General features: G+C 37.5%; 1 long non-coding RNA gene across 1 annotated transcript; it reads left to right on the top strand.

Annotated features, from left to right (window-relative positions):
- The first annotated feature begins 13,044 nt into the window (after positions 1-13,044).
- On the top strand, positions 13,045-23,118 carry LOC131010232 (uncharacterized). The gene is made up of 3 exons (XR_009096512.1): positions 13,045-13,363; positions 22,437-22,506; positions 22,873-23,118. It is a non-coding gene; the product is annotated as an uncharacterized LOC131010232 (long non-coding RNA).
- Positions 23,119-26,353: the final 3,235 nt, after the last annotated feature.

Here is a 26,353-nt window from a genome sequence, read left to right as displayed (position 1 = left end):
AAATAGAGAATTATTATATAGTATTTTATTTTGAACAAATCTATATATTTTATGAACAGATCAATATAACTAACGGACGTATTTGGTAAAAAAAAAAAAAAAAAACTCACCACCAGTAGGATTCGAACCTGGGGCAAATTGTTGTTCATACGGTACATTGATATGTTCATCAAATTTATAAATCTGTTCGTTTTTGTTTCACGAATTCTCTATTCTCTAAATATTTAGCATTCTCTGTTTAACCTTTCTCTCTCTCTCTCTCTCTCTCTCTATATATATATATATATATATATAGGGTTGGGTTCCGGTGGATCCCTATGCTTATAATAGATCCGTAGATCCAAATCTAGACCACACATTTATGACATGTGGCGCATCAAGATGGTGACACGTGGCAAAGCATTTCAAGGCAAAATCTGGCAGGGGTAAAATTGGAATGTAATTTTCGAAATTAAAAAAAAAAATTAGATTTTCTCAAAATAGGTATATTTTAGATGCATAAAGTTTCATACGAGAATGCATGAACTTTCATATAAAAATGCATAAAGTTTCATATAAAAATGCATAAGATTTCACCCCACCCCAACCCCACCCCCCACACCCCTGAACCCCACCCCACCCCAGAACCCCACCCCACCCACCCCCCCACCCCGCCAAAAAAAAAATTTTTTTTTTTATTTTTTTTTAAAACTGATTTTCTGACCACTGACCCACCCCTACCCCCCACCCACCCACCCACCCCCCCCACCCCCCCAAAAAATTTTTTTTTTTTTATTTTTTATTTTCTCAAAAACTGATTTTCTGACCACTGACCCCCCCACCCACCCACCCCCACCCCCCCCCCCCCCAAAAAAATTTTTTTTTTTTGAAAATCAGTTTTGAAAAAAATAAAAAAAAATTTTTTTTGGGGGGGGGGGTGGGTTGGTGGGGGGGTGGGGGTGGGGGTCGGCCAGCAATCAGAAAATCAGTTTTTGAAAAAAAAAAAAAATTTTTTTTGGGGGGGGGGGGTGGGGGTGGGGGGGTGGGTGGGGTGGGGGGGGCAGGGGCAGGGGTGGGGTGGGGTGGCGAAACTACCAAATTTATTAAAATGAAATGCATTTTTTGTATAATTTAATGCATTTTTATGTGAAAACTTTATGCATGTTTGTTTGATTTTATATGCATGTGAAACATGCCTATTTTTGGGGGGTGGTAATGGGGAGGGTTGGGGGGTGGTGTGGGCTGGATTGGGGGGTGGTATGGGGTGGGGTGGTGAAAATACCAAAATTGGAAAAATTAAATGCATTTTTCTGTTCAAAGTTATGCATTTCATGTGAAAACTTTATGCATCTTTGTGTGAAACTATATGCATCTAAAATATATCTATTTTGAGAAAATCTAAAAAAAATATATATTTTTTTAATTATTAAATCCGAAAATTACATTCCAATTTTACCCCTCCAGATTTTGCCTTGGAATCCTTGCCACGTGTCACCATCTTGATGCGCCACATGTCATAAATGTGTGGTCAAGATTTGGATCTAGGGATCTATTATAAGCATTGAGATCTATATGATCCCATTCCTATATATATATATATATATATAGGATTAGCTTCTATGGAGACCACTCCCCTACATAGAGAACACAGACTAAATCTTGTGCTTCGATCTTGCTTAATCTAACGGTTCATATAATTTCCTTATTTGATTTTTCATGTAATTAAATATTGGTTGATTAAATCCACTGAAATCTGGGATCACGTTAAATAAATCCCGAAAATTCCGAAACTTCCTGTTCTGGGACCTGATCCGTCAATGAACATAATATGTGAACATTATTATATTCATTTGTTTTCCTACGAAAATATCGACGAACATTAGTATGTTAATTTATTTTTTTACGAAAATATCGACGAACATTAGTATGTTAATTTATTTTTTACGAACATATCAACGAAAATTAGTATGTTCATTTAGTTTTTTACAAACATATCAACGAACATTAGTATGTTCTACGAACACTAGGTTCTGTGGATGCATTATTCACGTACCAGGCTCTTCATCGAATTAATATTCCATAAATAAAAGATTTGATTGCTTATATCTATGACAATTAACGAAAATATCAAATCTTCACCAGATGAATCATCACCCTTGGATATACCAAGATCGACGCACAGGATTTGGTCTTCGTTCTTCGAATTTTTGATGGTCTCCATAGAACTCTATCATATATATATATATATATATATATATATATATATATATATATATAGAGAGAGAGAGAGAGAGAAGGGTTCAACAGAGAAGCTAAATATTGTGGAGAATAGAGAATTCGTAAAATAAAAACGAACAGATGTATAATTTTAATGAACAGATCAATGTACCGCATGAACAACAATTTGCCCCGAGTTCGAATCCTGTTGGTGGCGAGTTTTTCTATATTTTTACTAAATACGTCTGTTCATTAGTTATGTTGATCTGTTCGTAAAATATATAGATTTGTTCATGATGAATAAAAAGATAATTCTCTGTTGAACTCAACCCTATATATATATATATATATATATATATATATATATATATATATATATATATGGTGCGATTTCAGTGAAATCTTTATTTTTCATGAGAAATAAAAATAACAAATAAATTAATAAAATATATGAACAAATCAACATAACTCACAAATAGTCGTATCCAATTAATATGGTAAAAATCTTGCCCTTCTAAAATTTGAGAATCCATAAAAGAATGTCTATTCATGCGTTAAATTGATTTATTTGTAAAAAAATATTGATTTCTCACGTATTTTTTTACGTATTCTCAATTATCAATATATTTAACATTTTGAACGAAACTTTTATCCATATATAGCAAAGGTTTCCAATGAGATCATTCATATGTGGTGAGATTTTTAGATTGATTTGTGGACGTTGATTTCATGGGATATGACTGATATTTACATAGAAGACGAATTTTTTTACTAAGTTCGAATTCTAGAGGAAGCAAAAATTTTATCAATTTTTTTAATACGTTATTCATCAGTATATACTGACTTATTGAACACTATATACTGATTTATTCATTTTATTTATGATCCACGAAAAATATCAATATCACTATATATCAAAAGACTAGCCAAATGTCTGAAGAAATTATACTTAATTATTTATAAATGTAATTAGAAAAAGTACAATTACACAAGTTACGAGATTTAGCACGTTAATTTGAATAAAATTTTATTTAGTAGATTTGACTTTTGATTTTTGTAAGTCGGAGATGTTCCCAAATGTGTTTGGAGAGATTCTACTATTCTCTTTCTCATTGTTTTGGTAGGTGAGGAGGCTAGTAGGTAACACGTGACCATTCATCTACTACATATGTACAAAAGATGGATGTTGTTGTTGAAACTGAATAAAATAAAATAGGCAAGATATTTAAAAAATATGATTTCGTGTCATTTTTCTCTCCTATTTGTATCAGGAATGACAATTAATGAATCGGGTTTTCGCTAGCACCTACCTTCACCAAACTCCAATAAAACGGGTTGATTAATCGGATTTGGAATTGGGACGAATACGAGAAATTAGATATGTTTTAATTCCGTAGGCTACAAGACTTATATACGGGCTGAAATAGAAATTTTATTAAAACGAAATAAAAAGAAAACCTACACCCAAAAGAGCAAAATATATAAGTGAAAACAAAATTTATATACAAATGTTAAAAAACGAATAATTTATAATAAAATGGGAGAGAGAAAATAATTTTTGCTGAGAATATATGTATTTAAAAAATAAGAGAGAAATAAAAAAATATAATTATGTGTGAAGTACAATGACATTTGATGTAAATAATGAGTTATATGATGATATTTATTATGTATTAATTTTCTATTTTGTTAAGTGACCTATTGAATTAGGACGTTCAAATAAAGAAATATAACCTATTGAATTGGAACAGAAGGATTATTAAATTATTCTCAAAATTATTATACAAAAGAGATATATATACGTACTTTTTCAACACTTTTGTCTAACTAATTGATGATTAAATCACATACAATATAAAAATAAAAAAATAACAATTTTTTTATAAAATAAAGATGACTTAGTAAAATATCGACATTTAACAAATTATCTACAACTAAATTTTATGTAATATCTGCGTATGTATTTTTTGGAAAAGATTTAATTTATAGTATTTTTGTTCTTTATACAAAACACAAATTTTACTTTTTTTGTGTGATTCGTCTTGGATAGTGTATGCATCTTAAATGAAAGATTATGAAAAATTCATGGCTTGAAGGAATTCTTAAAGGAAGTATCAACGGCTTGTGGGTTTTCTTTTTGAATTGAAAGGCTAAATTGTGGGATTTTCGACGGCTAGTGAAGAAACATCTGCCAACAATGTTTTCTTCAAATCAGGTGTGAAATAAAATTCTTAAGCATGTTGTACGAGTATGTTTATACGGATTATGTTCTATTCTATTTAATTCGAGCATGTTCGTAATTTAAAAAATGAATTAAGTATATTTTGAGAATTATAATAGTGAAAATATCCTAAAAATCACACTAGTAGCTGATAATTAATTTGTTATCCGCACTAGCTAGTGTGTTCCACCGTTGACGACTAGTGGTCTTAGTGAAATAAATTTCAACGGCTAATCTGTTGTTTAGGTTTTAGGAATTTTTTTGATTATGTATTACTTTGTTGGGTAATTAATTGTGTATTTATGTATTTTATTTAAGTTTGTCTTTGTTTTACTCGAATTAATTATGTGTTGGGTACGTCAAAAAATGAGGGATATACGTAATTTGGTAGGAAATAGGTGAAGCTGCCGGAAACTAGCATTAGTCGTCAATAATTAAGCATATTACGGCATTAGCCGTCAACGGCTAATACTATTTTGTGGCTTTTCCCAATATTTAAATGGTGCATGTATTGATTTTTAACTATTCTTGTTCTTATTTCTAATTATGAAATAGGAGATTATCCCTGATTGGAGACCCCAGACTATGAATGTGAAGTATCAGATCAGTACGTACTACAAAACTTCATATTTGACTCGAGTAGTGGATACACTAAATGTGATTGGGGGTGATTCATTGGCGAACACATTCAGACAAGGGTGCTTTGGTATGCTATTGGGTTGGGATCCGGGACACAAGTGCAACATGGCATTGCACCATATTGTTTCTCGTCATATTATGATGATAGGCGACGATGATAAGGATATGTGGTTCTTCATCAACGAGAGGATGATTTACTTTTCACCGAGGTATTTCGCTCTCGTGATCGGATTGATGTTCGAAACATCGTTTTTTGATCCCACTGTAAACCACAATCTGAGCAACAGTGTAAAATTCAGATGATTTTATGGTGGCCAGCATTATTCTGTCGCAGCTTTGAGCAATAGATTTTTTAACCACCATAATCGGATTTTGGACCCCGATGACACGATCTACCTTCGTGTGGCCCACTTGTTGGTGTACACGTATTTGTTTTGGGAGTGGTCTTGCCACGATCCGTGGAGCCGTGAAGCTCAAGTATCTCAACCGGCGGCTTGTGACGCCTGCTAACGAATTTTCAGCGGCTAATCATCCTTTTAGTTGTAGAATTATTTTTTATTCCATAATAAATAATGTTTGGATGCTTTCACCTTTGTATTGATGTGTTAATATCCCACAGACGTAGGGATGACAATCGGGTACGACGGGCACGGATAGTGACTATCCATATCCATAACCACGAACTAAATGGATAGCAAAATTTAACCACAAAACTATCTATGGATATCAAATGCTATCCAAACCCGCCACCCGCGGATACCCACTACCCGTCGAGTATCCGTCAACCCGCTACCCACCACCTACTACCCGTCGAATATCCGCCACCCGCTATCCACCGGATACCCGCGAAACATAATTTAAATATAAATTAATAAAAAATTTAACACAAAAAAATCACCACAAATAACATAGTTCAAATCCACATCTTACATCGATGTTCAAATTCACAAATGACAAAGTTTAAATCCAAAGTTAATATCCAAATTCATCAACTAAAATTTTAAATCCAACAAAGCCCATATCTAATGTGTTTATTCAAAGCCCATAATTTAAGGGTATTTTGTAGGTATGTCGCGGGTATTTCGCAGGTAAATGGGTTTCGCGGGTATGGATAGTAAGTATCCAAACCCATACCCACGAACTAAATAAATAGTGAATTGTAACCAATAAAATATTCGTGTATATCAACTGCTTCTCAAATCCGCACATATTAGGGTCTGGTAGTTGCAGATATTCATTACTAGCGGGTAAATTTCCGTCCCTACACAGACGTATCTTTATTTTTATAAATTCCACACCTACTATATAAGTTGTTTAAATTTATTTCACAAATTAATTGATGAAAGTGACTTCTCTAAGATTTTGGACATGTTTCAACTAATAATTGTACACTTTTCTTACACAAGTACCTTTGTGTAAGAAAAGTGTAAGAACATTTACAAAATTAATGCAAATCTATCAATAGGGGTGTAAGTGAGTCGAGCTAGCTCGCGAGCTACTCGGGATCGACTCAGAAATTACTCGAAATCGACTCGATGTTAATCGAGTCGAGCTCGAGCTCGAGCTACTCGACTATATACCGAGCCCGAGTTCGAGTTTCTTGATACTCGACTCGTTAGGCTCGCGAGCCTAATCGAGCTCAAATAATTATATATATAATATATACTCCCTCCGTCCGCTAAAAGTAGACCACTTTGGTTGGGCACGGGATTTAATAAAATTGATGATGATTTTGATGTAGTGGAGAAAGGGTCCCACCACTTTATGAGATGTGTGGTTGAGATTGAATTTGAGGTGGTTTTTTTGTAAATAAAGAGTGTTTGTAAGGATAAAAGATTAAAGTGGGTGGTGGGACCATTTCCATAAAAGGAAAGTGGTCTACTCTTTGCGGACGCCCAATATAGTAAAAGTGGTCTACTTTTGGCGGACGGATGGAGTAATATATAAGCCCAAATTAAATATATTTCAGAGCCCACAAAGATGGCCCAATTCCTAAGCCCATTCTAACACAACTAGTGAATTTGAATTACACAAACCCTAACTCACAACAGTCAACAGCAGCTGGCGCCACCCACCCCCAATCTCTCATCTCTCTCTCTCGGTTGGCCGGTGACACGCACTCCAGCACTTGACGCGACGGCGGCTCGGCCTTTCCGGCGAAGTTCCGGAGAGCTTAACAACAACAGTAGTGCAGCATGCACGGTCTGTCATTTCCCAGCCATTTTCCTTGCCCGACGCGACATCAGCATCATCTGGATCGAGCTTGCTCCTCCGACTGCCATTTCCCAGCCCACCACGACAGCAGCAGCGACGCCGCGACGGCTCTGCCTTCCTCGGCGCGATAGTAGCAGCAGGTTCTATTTTCTAAATTTTGGTTGTAGTTTCTGTTTTTTGTTGGGTTCATGTCCAAATAGATAGAAATCTTAGTATGCATCTAGACAGAAAGCATAAAAATCTTGTTGAAATCTTGGAATCTATGAATATGTTGTGAGATATGTTTTTTTTTTTTTTTTTTTTGCTACTAATTCTGCACTATAGCTTTTGTGATATCAAATTATCAATGATGATATTTGCTTGGCTACCATTTATTTCTTTTCGAATTATCTTGTTTGTTGAATATATAACCTTATGACAAACATGATTTTCGTACCTCAATTCCACATGATTTGTTGTCATTTTCTTTCATGTTTTGTTTGCCAATGCTTGTTTGTGCCCGAATATTTAGTTTTATGAAGATTTGATGTCTTGGTGTAGTTTTGGAGTAATTTCAGGAAAAATCAAGGATTAATTGGAGGATTTTGAAGATATGATATTGAAGTACGTCTCGAGAGGAATCCGTGAGCGCAAACGGCGACCAAATCCGAGTCCGGACGAGGGAGAACGGAGCAAAACGAGCGGGCTGCGCAAAACGCCCAGTACCCCGCGGTCACCACCCGCGGCCGCGGGGTGGGACCGCGGGTCAGCTGCCCCCGACTCCAGGACACACCCGCGGTCACCACCCGCGGCCGCGGGGCGGGACCGCGGGGTCCCCTGACTCTCCCCCACGTTTGCCGGCCGCGGGCGCGGGCCGTGACCGCGGGAAAAGAGCGGAGCATCCCCAAGTGGGCCCCAGTCGCGTTTTTCAGCCCTTAACCCCCATTTTTCCCCTTTTCCTCACATTATTCATCTTCCCCAACCTCATACTCACCCATTTCCATCTTCCCCAATTCATTCACACCAAACCCTAGCCTCCATTACCACATCTTTTTACCAAGATTGAAGGCATTGAAGAGGAGAGAAGATTGAAGAAAGCTCATTAATAGGATTTGTCACTTCTTACTCTCTCTTTCATTTATGTATTTCTTTGATTTTGGTTTGTTGTTTGTGAACATGTTTGGATAAAATGCCCCATTGGTTTGGGGATTAGGCTAGTTGATTATGTGATGGATTGATTATTATGCTTAATATATGTCTTGATTATTTCCTTGTTATTATCTTTTCAAGCCCTAGCTTTAATTCTTGTATGGATTGTTGGCCACTTTCTCTGCATTTCTAATTTGTGATTTGAATCGGGAGAGGATAATCACAATAGATTAGGAGCTTGAAACATATTGACTCAATAAACCGGGAGGTTGAGAGTTGGGTGAGAGTTTACCGATCCTTTGTGCTTTTGGGAGTTATAGGTTAGAAGTTGACCGGGGACGGCAACTATGACCCGTAATCTACCGTTTTAGTCGTCCGGGAGGGGGCTAGAACTAGTGGGGAGATCACTCTAGATAAATAGGAATATCAAGACTAATATTGAGCTAATTTGAAGTCCATTGCTAATCCATCGATGCCTAATCCCTAAACCACCTTCATCACTTAATTAATCCACTTTGTTTGATTGTTCTTATTTTGTCTTTGAATTTGTTAGTTAATCAAACCACTCACCTCCTTGTTTAGTCTAAATAGCTCTAGCATAATGAATTAGGATAATCACTAGATTGAACTACTAATCCTTGTGGGATACGACCTTGCTTCCATATATTACAACTACCCGTATACTTGCGGCGTGGTGAAAATATTAGCGAACAAGTTTTTGGCGCCGTTGCCGGGGATTAGTTTAGTTTGATTGTTTGTGATATTTTGAATCATTGTGCTTAACTACTTTAGACATTTTACTTGATTTATTTTTGTTTTCTATCTTAAGATGTTTGTTTTGACTCGTTGTTTTGTTGGTTGGTAGGGTGATGAAAAAGAAAATTGTTACACAACACCAAAAATATTAAATGGATGATGGAAGGAATGAGTTGGTTGAGCAACTCGAACTACAATTGGCGATGATGCAACTTAAGTTGCGAGTTTTAGAAGCAAAAAGAAATTGTAGGCAACCATTTATTCAAGAAGCCTTCCTACCCACACCTTCTTATGGCGAGTATTATGACATGGGGTGCAATGCCATGGAGTGGCAATCACCATTGGAGTATGAGGACCACTTCAATAGTTGGAATTATGAAAATTCTTATTCCACTCAAGAAGGCTTCCAAGGGGGAAATCGATGCTATCAAGAGGAGAAACCAAATTCTAAAGACGATCTCCTACATTGCTTCTTAGCTACACAAGCTTGGATAGAAAAAAGTATAGCAAACTCGGATGTTATGCTAGAAGAGCAAAGAAGGTCTTTGGCTACCACTATGGAGAATCAAAAGCGAATTGATGATTTGTGCATGGCCATTAGCCTACAAAATGGAACCTTGTATGAGGAACCAATGTCAATGCTAAGTGAAGAGCCTCAAGAAGTTGAAGAAGAGTATGAAGAAGATGACGATCAATTCTCCAAATCCCTTGAAGTCGAGAGCCCAACTTTTCCAATGCAACCTCTACAATTCCAAAAAGATGAAGACTTCACAAGCTGTAAAGAATGCAAAGTCAAAAATTTTGTCGATCCTTACCTCGACACGGGCGATTCTATGAAGGCTTGCTTCTTTCACTTTTATTTATCTTCATCTTTTGATTTTCACTTTGATTTGTCTAATAAAGAATTGTTTGAGTATGGTGGTACTCTAGATGGTGAACGAGATTACCATGACCCCCGGGATGTCTCAAAGATTGCTAAGCCACCATATTTTTGGGTGGCAACGGATGGAGCATACAAATTTGATGAAAAATGGCCACCGCCTAAGCCTCCACCTCGTTTGTGAGTACGAGACAAGTAACCATTTTCTCCTTCATCCAAACTTATTTCTCCTTTGTGTGAAATAAGTTTGGGGGGAGGGGAAAGATGGATTAGTGTCTCATCTATCTTTTGCTTTACTTGTTCTTGTTTGTTTTAGTTTTATTGTCTTGTTTTTGTTATTGTTGAATAAATGAAAGCTTGAGAGTTAGTTAAGTTGATATTTTTGTTTTTGTTTTGCTTGGGATAATTGTATCAAACTTTGTGATGTTGATTGAATGTCATTGGGCTTATGATATAAATCGTTTCTTGGAAAAATTGTGTGTATCACTTGTGGATTATGCATGAAAAGTTTGAACTTGTGACAAGTGAGTTAAATGTTTTGCCTCCAAGAACTTGAAAATGAGCTTGTAAGAATTGAGCCTTTGATTGTCATACATTTACAATCTCATTTTGTTCTTGAGTGTAAATCATTTGAGCATGTGTGTTGATCTCTAGAACTTGCCATGAGTCCTCTCTTGAAAATAAAAGTAGATGTGTTGTTAATATTGAAGTGATTTAAGGCCATCCTTGTTAGCCACTTGACTTAAATTGTGTCCAAATTCTCATATGATCCTAGTTTACCCTCTTTGTGCCTTGTAGCATTTCTTTGAATTAACCAATGATGGGTAGAACTTAGATTGTTAGTGGTTACTTTGATGAAAATGTTTGGGAAATGATTGAAATTGCTTATCAAGCTTTGATTGAGTGAAAATCACTAGTCCCCTATGAGCTTAAAAAGAAAAAGAAAAAAAAAAGAAAAAAAAATGAAAATGAATGTGAATAAAAGAGCATAAAGGGGAGTGATTTGCCTTTTGAATCATATCATGATAAGTATCACTAAGGGTGAAAAGAAGAAATGTGGGGATATTGGTTTTTGATTGATTAAAAAAGAGAAATGGTGAATTTGACTTGTTCATTGTGATTGTTAGATTGTGGAATATGAGTCATTTGCCTAAAAACACATCACCTCACCAAAGAGCCCTCATTACAACCTTAAGAAAAGCCCTTGTTGATCATTATTTATAACACATTGAAGTATAGAGAGTTAGGATAAATGGCAAGCTTATGGTAGATTGCATACATTGTTTCAATTTGAGTGCAAACACGCCCAATCTAAACACTTGAGAGTTGAGTGCATCATTGAAACATCCACATTTGTGAGGATTCAAGCTTGGAGGCCATAATATTGAACTCTTCATCACTTGTGATTTCTTGGAATGCATTTCTACTTGTGATACATTTTTGAAAGATTTTTGAAATTGTTGAAGCCCTTGAAATGACACCAATTCATTCTCACATGTTTGTTATCTTTTATTTCTCTTCTCTTTGTTGTTTGGGGACAAACAACGCTTTAAGTTTGGGACATGATTTTCGTACCTCAATTCCACATGATTTGTTGTCATTTTCTTTCATGTTTTGTTTGCCAATGCTTGTTTGTGCCCGAATATTTAGTTTTATGAAGATTTGATGTCTTGGTGTAGTTTTGGAGTAATTTCAGGAAAACTCAAGGATTAATTGGAGGATTTTGAAGATATGATATTGAAGTACGTCTCGAGAGGAATCCGTGAGCGCAAACGGCGACCAAATCCGAGTCCGGACGAGGGAGAACGGAGCAAAACGAGCGGGCTGCGCAAAACGCCCAGTACCCCGCGGTCACCACCCGCGGCCGCGGGGTGGGACCGCGGGTCAGCTGCCCCCGACTCCAGGACACACCCGCGGTCACCACCCGCGGCCGCGGGGCGGGACCGCGGGGTCCCCTGACTCTCCCCCACGTTTGCCGGCCGCGGGCGCGGGTCGTGACCGCGGGAAAAGAGCGGAGCATCCCCAAGTGGGCCCCAGTCGCGTTTTTCAGCCCTTAACCCCCATTTTTCCCCTTTTCCTCACATTATTCATCTTCCCCAACCTCATACTCACCCATTTCCATCTTCCCCAATTCATTCACACCAAACCCTAGCCTCCATTACCACATCTTTTTACCAAGATTGAAGGCATTGAAGAGGAGAGAAGATTGAAGAAAGCTCATTAATAGGATTTGTCACTTCTTACTCTCTCTTTCATTTATGTATTTCTTTGATTTTGGTTTGTTGTTTGTGAACATGTTTGGATAAAATGCCCCATTGGTTTGGGGATTAGGCTAGTTGATTATGTGATGGATTGATTATTATGCTTAATATATGTCTTGATTATTTCCTTGTTATTATCTTTTCAAGCCCTAGCTTTAATTCTTGTATGGATTGTTGGCCACTTTCTCTGCATTTCTAATTTGTGATTTGAATCGGGAGAGGATAATCACAATAGATTAGGAGCTTGAAACATATTGACTCAATAAACCGGGAGGTTGAGAGTTGGGTGAGAGTTTACCGATCCTTTGTGCTTTTGGGAGTTATAGGTTAGAAGTTGACCGGGGACGGCAACTATGACCCGTAATCTACCGTTTTAGTCGTCCGGGAGGGGGCTAGAACTAGTGGGGAGATCACTCTAGATAAATAGGAATATCAAGACTAATATTGAGCTAATTTGAAGTCCATTGCTAATCCATCGATGCCTAATCCCTAAACCACCTTCATCACTTAATTAATCCACTTTGTTTGATTGTTCTTATTTTGTCTTTGAATTTGTTAGTTAATCAAACCACTCACCTCCTTGTTTAGTCTAAATAGCTCTAGCATAATGAATTAGGATAATCACTAGATTGAACTACTAATCCTTGTGGGATACGACCTTGCTTCCATATATTACAACTACCCGTATACTTGCGGCGTGGTGAAAATATTAGCGAACACCTTATAACTGAAGTACTACTAAAAGGGAAAAGGAAATTAATACATATGTTAGTGATTGTTTGTGTTTTGAAGTTAGCATTATTTGTTGTTGTCTGCTGAACTTCATTGCTGTTGTTGGTTGTGTGCAGTCCTTAACTTCATTTAGAACATATAAATGTGTCAATTGCTCTAAATCAATCTAATAAGGTTAACTCTTTCAGTTGATAATGGTGTGAAGAGAGAACAAAGTAAGTTATGTTCTTATTGTTTTATGATTTCTTAAATTTATTTTAACTTAAATTGATTATCTTATTTTATACTACAGAGTGAGAAGAAACCTTTGGAGATTATGCTGCCCATTCCTTGAAAGTAAGATAGATTTTGCAATTATGTTTGTAGTTGTATTTAATTATAACCAGGTTACATGCCTTTTGGTCTAAAAGGAAAGCTATCAAACTCTTTCGTCCTTGCCACTACAAGAAAAATGAGTATACATGACACTGCATACATGACGCTTTTTATGAAAAAGCGTCATGTATGAGCGCATTTTTCATATACATGACGGTTTCAAAAAAAAAGCGTCATATATGCGGTGTCATGTATTGAATACTTGACACTGAGCTGACACTTTTAGGAAAAGCGTCATGTATGAGCGTCGTTTATTCATAGTATACATGACATTTACTATAAAGCGTCATATATGTGCGTTAATTTAAATGTTATACATGACAGTTATGCAAACTGACATATATGTTACTAAACAAACCGTCATTAATTGTATTATTCTTGACATTTGATATAAATCGTCAAATATATTTAAATATAAGCGTCATATATGTACATTAATTTAAATATTATACATGATATTTATGCAAATTGTCGTGTAAGTTAGTAAATAAATCGTCATTAATTATATTAATCTTGAAATTTAGTACAAAACATCAATTATATTTAAATTAAACCGTCATAATAATAATAATAAAAAAATGCAAGTGTGAAGGATCAAATACTTGGACTCTAACTTAATTTTTTTCAGGTGCACCAATAAGAATTTTACAAATAATTTCAACTTTGTTAATATTTATAATAATTGTATTGAAATCATAAAGAAAAATGATTTTAATTTAAAATATTTATAATATAATGAATTTTAGTAATCAATTAATATTAAATAAAAGTGAATATATATTTTAAATTGAAAAAAAGAATTTATTTATAGTATAAGCAATAAGTTTTATTTTAAACCATTTAAATGTTAATTTTTTTAACTAGGACTGTTTTGATATCATAGTGAAAAATGATTTTAATGAAAAATATTTTATATTAAGAAAATGAACTTATCTTTTAAACATTACAAAAAGAATGAATTTATGTTATAATGGTTTTTATTAATCAATTCAATATTAAATAGAAATAAAATTATTTATCACATCATATTAAGATAAAACCCTTAGTTTCCACTCTATCTGGGACTGTCGCAATCAAGTGACTTTTAACGATGCTAGTTTCCACTCGAACATGATTCTTGGCTTCCTTAAAGTCACGTTTAAGGAGATGGATTCCAATTTCCCTAAGCTTGGGCGTTCTCATAACTCTTGGCAGGACTATTTGGTGCTTAGGCGGATTGGGGTTACCATGCGTGCTGCTCCTCCTCTTATGATGATTGAGGTTCACTAGTGGCCGCCGGCTGGGCAGTGGATTAAGGTCAATACTGACGGTTCCGCTCTTGGGACTCCTGGAAGCATTGCGGCGGGTGGTGTGTTTCGTGATAACTGGGGCGCGGTTCGTGGTTGTTATCACTTTAAAGGGGGCTCGGGGTTTGCTTTTGAAGCTAAGCTCTTGCCGTTAGAATTGCTAATTTTCGAGGATGGCACTGGCTTTGGATTGAGGCGGATTCGTCTTATGTTGTTCAGCTTCTGCATTCTCGTTCTCTGAATGTTCCTTGGCGTTTTTTACCGCTTTGGAAACAGACTTTAAGCTGGCTTTTGAATTTTCGTATTCAAATCTCGCATATCTATAGAGAAGGAAACAGTGCAGCGGATATTATGGCTAATCATGACCGGATAGAAGGGTGGTGGCCTTTTGCCATTGAGGATATTAAGACTGCGGTGTCTCTTGATATGGCGACTCACAGTCGCGTTCGTATTAAAGCTTGATGTTGTGGGACTGTTTTGAGTTGGTTTCTTTGAGTGGTTGCTGCTCGGTTGGGGCTTCTCTGTTCTTCGACCTGTTGGTGCTCGGGTGCGTTTTTTTGGAGAGCTTCGGCTGTTTTCTCAGCTTTGCGTTGGGAGGGTGTGAGTTAGCTGGTGGGTGCTGTTGGCTTTATGACTTGGGTTTGCTTTGGGCGAGGGAAGGAACTTTGGCGACGGCGTTTAACCGGCTAATTTTTCTTTTCGCCTGGAGTTTTCTGAGACAAGGGCGATGGCGTCTTACCGGCCTTTGTCTCATTTGTTTTGCGATAGATTTGGTTTGCTATAAGCTGGTCTGCTGCTGGCTGCTGTTCGGTTTCGGTTTCAGGTGGTCGTGGACTTCTCGGTTTTCTGACTTGGGGTTGCTTTGGGTGAGGGCGGAAGCTTTGGTGACGGCGTATAACCGGCCAAACTTTCTTCTCACTTGGCGTTTGTTGGGACATGGGCGACGGCGTCTTACCGGCTTATGTCTCGTTTTCTTGTGGTCTTTTTGGGTTATCTCAGCCATGGCGTATAACCGGCTGAGGTTTACCTATTTTTTCTCTTTTCTGGACGATGGCGACGGCGTCTCACCGGTCATTGTCTTTTTTGTTTGGCTTTTTCTTGTTTCGGTTGTGACTAGTTTGAGCCGGGATTGTTTTGGGACGATGGTTAGGCCGGAGTTTCAGAAACTTTCCTTTCCGCTCTTCTGGTCGTGGTCTTTTGTCTCTAGACGAGCACTCTTTTTCATTTTCTGGTTTTTCTCTTTGGGTTTTCCATGAAAAGGTTTTAATGAGGCTCGGCCCTTAGTCTGCTTTTTTGTGCTTTCAGGGGTTTTTGGTTCTTTTTTCTTCTTTCTTTTTTTTAAAAAAAAAAAAAAAGATAAAACCCTTAGTTAAATTTCTTAAGCACTCCCATCCCAATTCATTCTTCCCTCATACACTGCTATCTCCCGCTATAGGAATTTTGAACTCGCCGCGCTCAGCCGTAGCTTCCGTTCTCGCTCGCCGCCCCTCTCCGTTGTTATCGCGCACCGCTGTAGTCTTGTCGTCTGTGCGGCTAGATTATTTCTTCTCATACCCACTCTCTGCCGCTCTAAATAATCGAACCCGCCGCCTCAAACCCTAGCCACGCGGTTCTCGCCGCCCTCTTCACCATTCTCACGCTCAAACCCTCTTCGTCCGGTCAACCCGCCACTCCCCGTCTCAAGCAGGCATAGTCGCACATCCGCCCTCTGCCTCGACCGTCGGCCTCTTCCCCATTGCCAACCACCGCCCTCCTTCTCTGTCTTCACCTACACGTCCGTTGTGCTGCCGTCACTGCTCCGCTTTTTTGATGCTCCATTGTTCGCTGCTCTGTTCTAGGTATTTCGGATTTAAAATCCTAATTTGGTTGCTTCTTGGGAATTTATGTTTGTGCTAGTCTAGGGTTTCGATTTTATGCTATGATTTTATTTTGCTACTTATGAATTTATGTTTGTGATAGTCTAGGGTTTTGATTTTAGGCTATGATTTTATATTGCTACTTACGAATTTTCGTTCTAGGGTTTTTCTGCAATTGGATTTTGCTTGTCGATCTAGCATTGTGAATAACCATCATCCATGATATGCAGAGATAAAAGAAATGTTTTATTTTCTACTCAAAGCCAATCTTAGAACTAGTATTTCGCATTTGTCCATGACTTCAAATTTCTAGTACCGTGGTAGAACACAAATGGAAACTATTTTGTCTTGTCCTTCCACCACCCAGTTATTTTTAAATACATATTGTTGTAACAAGAAGTTACATGTTTAAATTCTGTCTACTTATTCAGAAATGTTCTTGAGCTCAATCCTGTATAGTGTAGTATAATGATTGATTGACGATGTATAACTCACCCAACTATTTAGTCGTGTCCCATTTGCATCTTCTTTCAGGGGATCCAATCCTCTTCATTTATAATCCCATAAGAGTTACATCATTATTAAACTGCGATTTTTATTAAAAAGGAAAAAGAAAAAACCTAAAAAGAACCCTTGAAAGCACAGGAAAAGCAGACTAAGGGCCGAGCCTCATTAAAACCTTTTTGCAGAAAATCCAGAGGGAAAAACCGCAAAAAGGAAAAAGAGTACCCGTCTAACAGACGAAAGCGAAAGGGGGAAGAGCGGAAGGGAAAGTTTCCAGGACTCCGGCCGAACTATCGTCCTCAAACTAACCCGGCTCTTCCCCGAAGAAAACGCAAAGGCAAAAGCAAACACAAACGCAAACAGACCACAACACCCCAACAGAGCCACACGGCCGGTAACACCCATCAAAGAGGAGCCCAACGGCCGGTGGAAAGCCGTCGCAGTGGACTCCTCTAATGGCGTACGAAGAACAGCAGCATCAAGTAACCAGCTGCGACAGACAGAGGCATCGCAGCACCTGTGCAGCGAACAGCCGAAGTTCACAACCAGCCGCCAGCTGCGACCAGTAGCAGACAAACCGAAAAAGAAAGCATCAACAAGCTCAACACCGAGCACCAAAGCCCTCGCAAAGCAAGAACCGAAAACCAAACCAGCCAATCCAGCTCCCCAAAACGCCTCCAGAACAGCACACCCCGTGCTAAATTAATTCTTGATGCGAACCGCACTATGCGTCGCCATATCCAAGTTGGTCGCCAACTTTATCTCCTCAATGGCAAAAGGCCACCACCCCTCTTCACGATCTTGATTTGCCATGATGTCCGCTGCTCTATTTCCTTCACGGTAAATATGCGACACCTGCAGATTGAAGTCAGAAATTTTCATAATCGCTTGCTTCCAAAGTCCAATGAAACGCCAAGGAACGTCCATGCTTCTCTCCTGGAGAAGCCGAACCACATACTCAGAATCAGCTTCCACCCATAAAGAAAACCATCCTCGATTATGGGCAATCGAGATTGCATGGATCACGGCCAGAAGCACAGCTTCGAAAGCGAAACCTCGCCCACCCTTAAAATGAAAACAGCCTCGTACCCAACCCCAGCTGTCTCTAAAAACCCCACCAGCTGCAATACTCCCCGGCGCCCCATGAGCCGAACCATCCGTGTTGACCTTCATCCAACTAACAGCCGGAGGCCACCAATAAACCTCAATCATAGTCGGCGGAGGCTTAGCGCGAGTAGCCACACCAATAGAACGCAAAATGAGATAATCCGACCAGGTATTATTGGAGTTACCCAACTTCTTGAAGTGCCGATCCATCTCTCTAAAACTCACCTTGATAAAGCTTCTAATCATAATGATGTTAAACTCCAAATCATCAAAAATAACATGATTACGACAGTCCCATATTTTCCACAAAATGTTAACAATGCCCGCCTTCCAAAAAGCTTTGATCAACGAACTGCTATCCAAAGACCAGGCGCTAACCATGAAGCTGTGAATATCAACACAATGCTTTAAATCCTCTTGTTGAAACCAATATAAGAATTCTCCCCAAATAGGTTTAATCATCTCGCAATCCCAAAACAAGTGGTTGATCGACTCTTCCGCTTTCCCACATAGCGCACAACGATTGGGACCCTGAATTCCCCGGCGGATGAGATTATCCACCGTCGGCAAGCGTTGGTGAATAACGCGCCAGCACACAATCGAGCGTCGCTCAGGTATGAAACGCTCCCAAATCCAATTCCCATTCCCCCACAAAACTTTAGGAAAATACTGGCTCGTATGAGAGTATGCCGTAGCAGAGGTGACCTCCCCACTGACCGAATGCTTCCAGAAACGAGTGTCTTCATCACCACCAATAGGAAGAAGAAGAATATCAATTACAACATCCGGATAATTGATGATAAAATCCTCAGAAAAGTGCCAGATTCCATCAAAAAAGTACTCGTCCATGGCCTGAGTAAGAAAATCGAACATGTAGCAAGGTATCTTTAACTTGTCAGTCAATCTGTAACCAAGCCAATCATCGCACCAAAACATAGTAGCAGCGCCTACCCCAATAAGAGAATAAGAATCATCAACTAACTGAGTCACATGATCACGAACACTGGTCCAAAACGGAGAAGAACCAATGTTATTCTTCGCGTGGCCAAAAGAATTGAGATACCTCGTGCTCAAGGTGGCAGCCATAAGATCTTTGCCTTTCACCAGACGCCAGGTTAATTTCATTAAAAAACTAGCATTCATAGCAGAGAAAGAACGCACCCCTAAACCTCCCTCCACACGAGAGCTGCAAACTCTAGACCATCTGACCGTACAAATCGGTTTCGTGTCAATACTCCCCGACCAAATGAAGTTACGACAACATCTATCCAAATTGTGTATTAGCGACTTTGGCCAACGATAAATCATCATTGAATGCGTGACAGAGCTCTGAATAACCGAACGAACCAAGCAAATGCGACCTGCCATAGACAGATGAAGTCCCTTCCAACGGGCAAATTTCTGAACAATACGATCATGTATAGCATCAAAATAAGAAGCCCTGATTCTGCCAACAAACAACGGAACCCCCAAGTAAATAACCGGCAGCTCGCCCAAAGAGAAACCCATGCATCTCGAGATACCATGACGCAGCCCCGGTTGTACTTTTTCAGAGAAAAAAACACGAGATTTTTTCGGACTACAAATCTGTCCAGAGAGATCACCATACAACTCCAGAATCTCTTTGATTTTACGAGCATTCTTCACCGAGGCTTTGCAAAAGATTAGGATATCATCCGCGTAAAGAAGGTGAGTGGGGAAGTGAGTAGCACGACTGTAATCCATAGGGACCAGGTGTCCGGACCGCACACAGTTCGAAAACAGGTGACTGAGAACGTCTTCCGCTATACCAAAAATGATCGGAGACAAGGGATCTCCCTGCCGCACCCCTCGAGAACAAGCAAAATACCCGCTAAGCTGTCCATTATAAAGAATGGAAATACGAGCCGAGTTAAAGATGATCGAAATCCAGTGAATGAATCTCTCATGAAAGCCATTCACCCGAAGCACCTGCAATATAAAATTCCAGCTCATCGTATCAAAAGCTTTTCGGATATCAACCTTGCAAGCCATGTTCGAACGATGCCCGGTTCTGTTCATACAGCTAAATCCCTCCGAGCCCATCACAATACAATCATGAATGGAGCGGCCACTAATGAAACCAAACTGATTTTGAGACACTCCGCGCGAGGCAATAGCTCCCAATCTCGTAGCTAAAATCTTCGAGATGATTTTAAAGAAGAAGTTACATCATAAATTGGAGATTTCAATTACAAACGATGTAGTTGGCATTTTATTCAGTTTTGTTGATGAATAAGGTACTTTCAGGCAAGGTCTTTAACAAGTCTTTTATTTCACTAAATGCCATTTATATGTGATGGATTTCCTTTAATTCTAGTATTTCAAAAACTATGAACCTTTGTAGAATCACTTTGATATTTTTTAAGAGAATATCAAGTCACGTGAGTAACATTTTCTGTTGATATTCTTTCTTTGTTGTGTTGGTAGTTCTTATCATCATTGACTAATTATATAAAAATAAGAGTGTATGTATGATGGAGTTGAAATCCTAAAAAGAGAAGAATATGTCAAAATTGTCGCTGAGGATGGTTAATTTAGCAAAACTTACTTTTTTAACACATCAGTAACACTAATGATTGCTCCTCACGTAAAATAAGGTTTTAAACATTGTTTAAATTTTTAGAGTTACCAAGATTTAGTAAAAGTTGTAAAATAGGAAATTTTAATTTAAATTTGATCTCTCTGCATGATAAATATATTATTAGTCATTTTCCAATTATATGTCATATTTAAAGAACATGCGAGTAGATGTGTAGCTATTTATACTTGATATGGGTTAGTATCACTTAAATTAAATTTGTTATTTCAATGTGATGTGTTTTGATGCTCTGTTGTTTAATTTCTTAATTAGATGAATCATGCCTTTACTAACCCAACCTGTTTCATCTTTTATTCTATCTTTAATCAGATAGATTGATAAAAAAAAAATGGGGGAACACATTTATACTTTTGTGCTCTATATTAACTAGGAAGTTTCAAACCACCAAACTTACATTGCTATTACTGAAGGATGTACAAGTCAAACAAGATGTTAGCATATTTTAAGGGAAATCTTCTACAAGTTTCCTATTCATCTGCCAACTTCTGTCATAAACATTTTTGTTTTGTGCGTCTGTTCACTGGTGTCAACTTCTCTGCAAGTTTATTTTTAGGGCATCTATAGATATATTTCTCAAAAAATGCGACCTCTTAAAGTGTAGGAAAGCTAACTTTAAAGTCTCTCCCTGTTCTTGCAGTCATAAGTCCTCATTTGGTGAAGTTGAGACCTCTACTTATATAGCCTTTACATCCCTTCTGCTTTGTTGTTAAGTGTAACTGATCTTGTGCTCTGTTTGGAATCTATTGTCCTCACATACATAATTTGCAGATTTATGGAGATCTCAAAGCCTCCTCAAAAGATTGCTTCAAATGTTCAATTCTATAGATTATTTGTGAAATTTAATCTATTGAATTTTTATTGTCTCTTTGAAGAGTGTATAGAAGATGTTAATGCTAATTTTCTTTGTTTTTGTAGATTGACCGGTAAAATGAAGAAGCTCGTTCATTGAAGACATGGATATTAAATAGTCAATGATTTGTACGATTCAAACATTATTGAATTCTTGTTGTAAATATATTAATATTATGATGTGTATGTATGTAGGATTTTCAACATTGAATGTTTAATGTATGTAAAAGTTGGATGTTTAGTTATGAATGATTAATTGCTATATCAATGTTTTAGATATTTTATTTTGTTTATTGGTTTTTAAAATTTAAAACAGGAAAATTAAAAAAATATATATAAAATTATAATAAAATCAATACTGGAAAGAGAATAGATGACGGTTTATAACCATCAAGTATGACAAATATATTGTCATATATTTCATAATACATGACGGTTGAAATATGTCAAGTATATATATACAAACGTCATGAATAATTACATATATGACAGTTACAAAGTGTCAAATATAATACTAAAAACCGTCATGTTTTGTGTTATATATGACGGTCAGAAAGCGTCAAGAAAAATATTACGAGTGTCATGTATTATATTAATACTTGACGGTTGCAAACTGTCAAGTATACATATATAATCGTCAAGAAAAATAAGTATACACGACGGTTAATAACTGTCATCTATACTAGGACTATACATGACACCACTATATTTGACGGTTCGTGGAGGGCATAGATGACGGCTAAAAACCGTCATCTATGAGCGTTTTTCTTGTAGTGTTGTAGCTAAGGTGTTAAATGCTGTGAAAACTGTAGGTTTGATGTTGCTGCTTTGATTATCAATGTTGTGGCTGGAATTTATGCTGGAAATGTCCCACTTGTGCAGGTGTGTATTATATATATATATATATATAATACATATATATTGTTTCACAGCATTTGTAAAATGAAGCAGCTGCATATGTAAAATGTCCCACTTTCCCAAGATATGTTTCAAAGCATATATTGTTTCACAGGTGTGGCTGGAATTATGATATGATATGCTAAAATAAAGCAGCTGCATATGTAAAAATGAAGTAGTTGCGTTTGTACTATCAACTTTTCAGAATATGTATGGCTGAAGTTTGATCATTTTTATGTTGTGGAATCTATTGATTGCATAATATGATGCTTTAAAGTCTTACATTGAGAAATGTTCAAAGGTCAGACCTCATGGTTGATGTTCTTTATATTTTGTTTTTCTTATATGCAGCCTTTAACATGGTTGGTGTTGCCGTGTTGGTATTGGAGAGACGACTTGGTGTTGCTGATTCGGAAGCTGCAAATTTATATTTTTATGTTGTATTTCATTTAAGACTTGTTACTTTTTGAATTTTTGATGCCTTTAAACTATTTGAAAGTGCATTTTTATGCTTTCGATGTTTTGGATATCTAAGATTTGTTATAATTGATTTGGAGAAAGACTTTTGGTAATGAAATGATTTGTAATTTTATTCAATTTGTTGAAGTATGTATGAAACGAGCTCGCCGAGTTTGAACGAGCTCGAGTTCAACGAGCTTAAACGAGCTCGAGCTCGAGCTCAAACTCGAGTAAGACTCTACAATCGAGCTTAACCGAGTCGAGCTTGAGCTCACGAATATGACATCGAGTCGAGCTCGAGCTCAAAAAAATCAAGCTCGGCCGAGTCGAGCTCGAGCTCGAGCTTCCTCAAAATAGTCGAGCTCGAGTCTGAGTATAGCAATACTCGACTCGACTCGGCTCATTTACACCCCTATCTATCAACATCCAAAGGTATCCTTGATACTTCACCTTAAATTGGGTAGATTTAGCATGTAAGTTATAAGGGTGAGTATTTTTTATACACACTTTATAAAAGTGGGTACTTCACCATATTAATACATATAATAAAGTGAGAATATATCTTTTTATACCAAAACATAAAACATAGAAGTTTTTTACACCCATCTATAAGAGTATAAGTTTTTTCATACCAAAATCAATAAAAGACTAAAACACCCCTAAATAAAAGATGATAAGTTACGATTTGCACACGATGACAAGACACGATCGTGTAGCCACCGTGTGCAGCCATCTTGTGCACATATATATACCCCTAATTGTGCACACAAAGGCTCAAGACATGATCGTGTAGCCACCGTATACAACCATCGTATGCACAATTACGTACCCCAATTGTGCACATGATGGTTGTACACGGTGGCTACAGACTGCGTCTTGCCATCGTGTGAAAGCCGTAACTTATACTCTTTTATTTCTTTTAACTTATTAATATATAGTAAGGGTAATGTAATAATTTAACACATTTTGGTATAAAAAAATTTATACTCTTATAAATGGATGTAAAAAACTTCTACCTTTTATTATGTGGTATTTAAAAAGATTTCCCCCTATAATAAAGGTTCCACTATAAATGTGAGTGGAGTTGTGTCGACCATACTACTATAAATAAAAGTGACAAATTATTTGTGGACGGATCAAAAAAGAAAATTGTAGCAAATTTTACATGGACGGAGGAAAAAAGAAATTGGATTAATTGCATATAAATTACTGAACTTTCAACAAATTCTCATTTTGCTCACAAACTTTAAAATCTTTATTAAAATTACTCAACTATTAATTCTTTCTCATTTTGCATACTCGTTCATTTTCGACCAAATTTTGGGCTTGAAACGACGTTGTTTCCATCCGACTATCACTACAAGAAAAGCTATCCGACATCGACGGAATTAATTCCGTCACCAAATAACGACCGAATAACGACGGATTAACGACGGAAATACTCTTTCATACATAGCGATGGATTTATCGACGGGTGTTGGCGGGAATATTTCCCGCGAAATTACCGACGGAATTACCGACGGATCCCCGATGGAAATTTTTCCATTGTTATTTCTTTTTTTTTAATTTCCGCGATTTTAAAAATTGCAGATAGCGATGGAAAATTCCGTTGCTATTTAGCGACAGACGATATTCCGTTGCTAATAATTATTTTAAATAACCGAAAATATTTATTTTAAAAATAACAACGGAATTCACGTCCGTTGCTAAATAGCAACGGAATTTTCCGTTTCTATTCCGTTGCTAATAATTATTTTAAATAACCGAAAATATTTATTTTAAAAATAACAACGGAATTCACGTCCGTTGCTAAATAGCAACGGAATTTTCCGTTTCTATTCCGTTGCTAATAATTATTTTAAATAACCGAAAATATTTATTTTAAAAATAACAACGGAATTTACGTCCGTTGCTAAATAGCAACGGAATTCACGTCCGTTGCTAAATAGCAACGGAACTTTCCGTTGCTATTCTGTTGTTGCGCCCTAAAAAAAAGGTGACTTGACCGCGCCTCCTCCTTCATTTTTTCAACACAACTTTCACTTCTATTTCTCAAAATTCCCAAATTTCCCCCTCCGATTCCCCATTTCCGGCGACTCCCGCTGCGTGCTCCCCCCCGGCGACTCGTCCACGCCGCCGTTTCCGCCGCGCCCCTGCTCGCCCCGCCTCGCTCCGTTGCCGCCTTTCGCCGATCCTCGCCCCGCCCCGCGCCGCTCCGCGCCCTGCGCCGCTGCCCGCCCCGCGCCTCACCGCTGGTCGCCCCGTTGCCGCCCTGCGCCGCTGCTCTCCCCGCCCTGCGCCGCTGCCCGTCCCACGCCGCGCCGCTGCTCGCCCCGCCCCTCCCTGGCGCCGTGTCCTCTGCTGCCAGCGCCGGATTCCTCCGCCGCCACCGGTCCTCCTCCTCCGCGGCCACCGGTCCTCTTCCTCCGCTGCCTGCGGCCGTCGGATTCCTCCATAGGTTTGTAATTTTTTTTAATTTCCATTAATTATTTGAAAAATCCTATTATGTTTTATTGTAAATTTTGTATTAATATTCTGTAAAAATTTATTTTTTATTGAATTAAATTATATAATGCTCAACATATAGTATTTTTATTGGATTAAATTTTTATATGCTCACTCACATAATTATAATATGTTCACATATAGTATTTTCAAGAACATATAATAGTTTTATTGTATTGTAAAATTTCCCTTCAAAAATGTTTTTTTATTGGATAAAAAATGTCTTTTTAGTGTAAATTTTCTTTAATGAGATGAAGAAAAATAAATTTGATTGAATTATAGTATTTTCAAGAAAAATAAACTTGATTGTTAGTTTTATTAAATTATAATTTTATATACTTTGGTTCTTGAATAATTATTAATTCTTTTTTGGATTAATTCTCATTTGTAGTATTTCACTCCACCATTGCTTCTTGAGGAAGGAAAAAAGAAGTCAAGGTGATCGAAAAGAAAAGCTAGTAACAAAACAAGTAAGTTTTCATTACATTATCTTTTGAACTGTTAGTATGGCTCAAATGGTAGCCATTGTGAGATTTTAAAATTTTAGATGAGCATGTATCTAAGTGTATTTATTCTTTTTTTATATATATTTTAGATGAGCATGTATCTAGGTAGTAAATGGAGATTAGGTTGGGGGATGGCTGTGTTCCATCCCATTTTGTTGCTGTGGTGATGGCTTGGAGCCGCGTATGTGCTTTTGTGTTTGATTTATAGAAGCCATTCCATTTTCTTAAGTATCTATTGACAGTTCAATTTTGATATGTGCATCAGTTATGTCTCTTCATGCCCTCATTTGATGTTTAAATATATTTTCTTAAGTGGTCCTGGATGTTTAGTAGTAAACAAGTTTTCTGCTATTGCAAGGCTC

This window comes from Salvia miltiorrhiza, chromosome 2 (genome assembly GCF_028751815.1).
Source record: "Salvia miltiorrhiza cultivar Shanhuang (shh) chromosome 2, IMPLAD_Smil_shh, whole genome shotgun sequence".
Taxonomy (NCBI): Eukaryota; Viridiplantae; Streptophyta; class Magnoliopsida; order Lamiales; family Lamiaceae; genus Salvia; species Salvia miltiorrhiza.
Note: the sequence above shows the minus strand (reverse complement) of the source record. Positions and strands in the feature narration are given on the sequence as shown.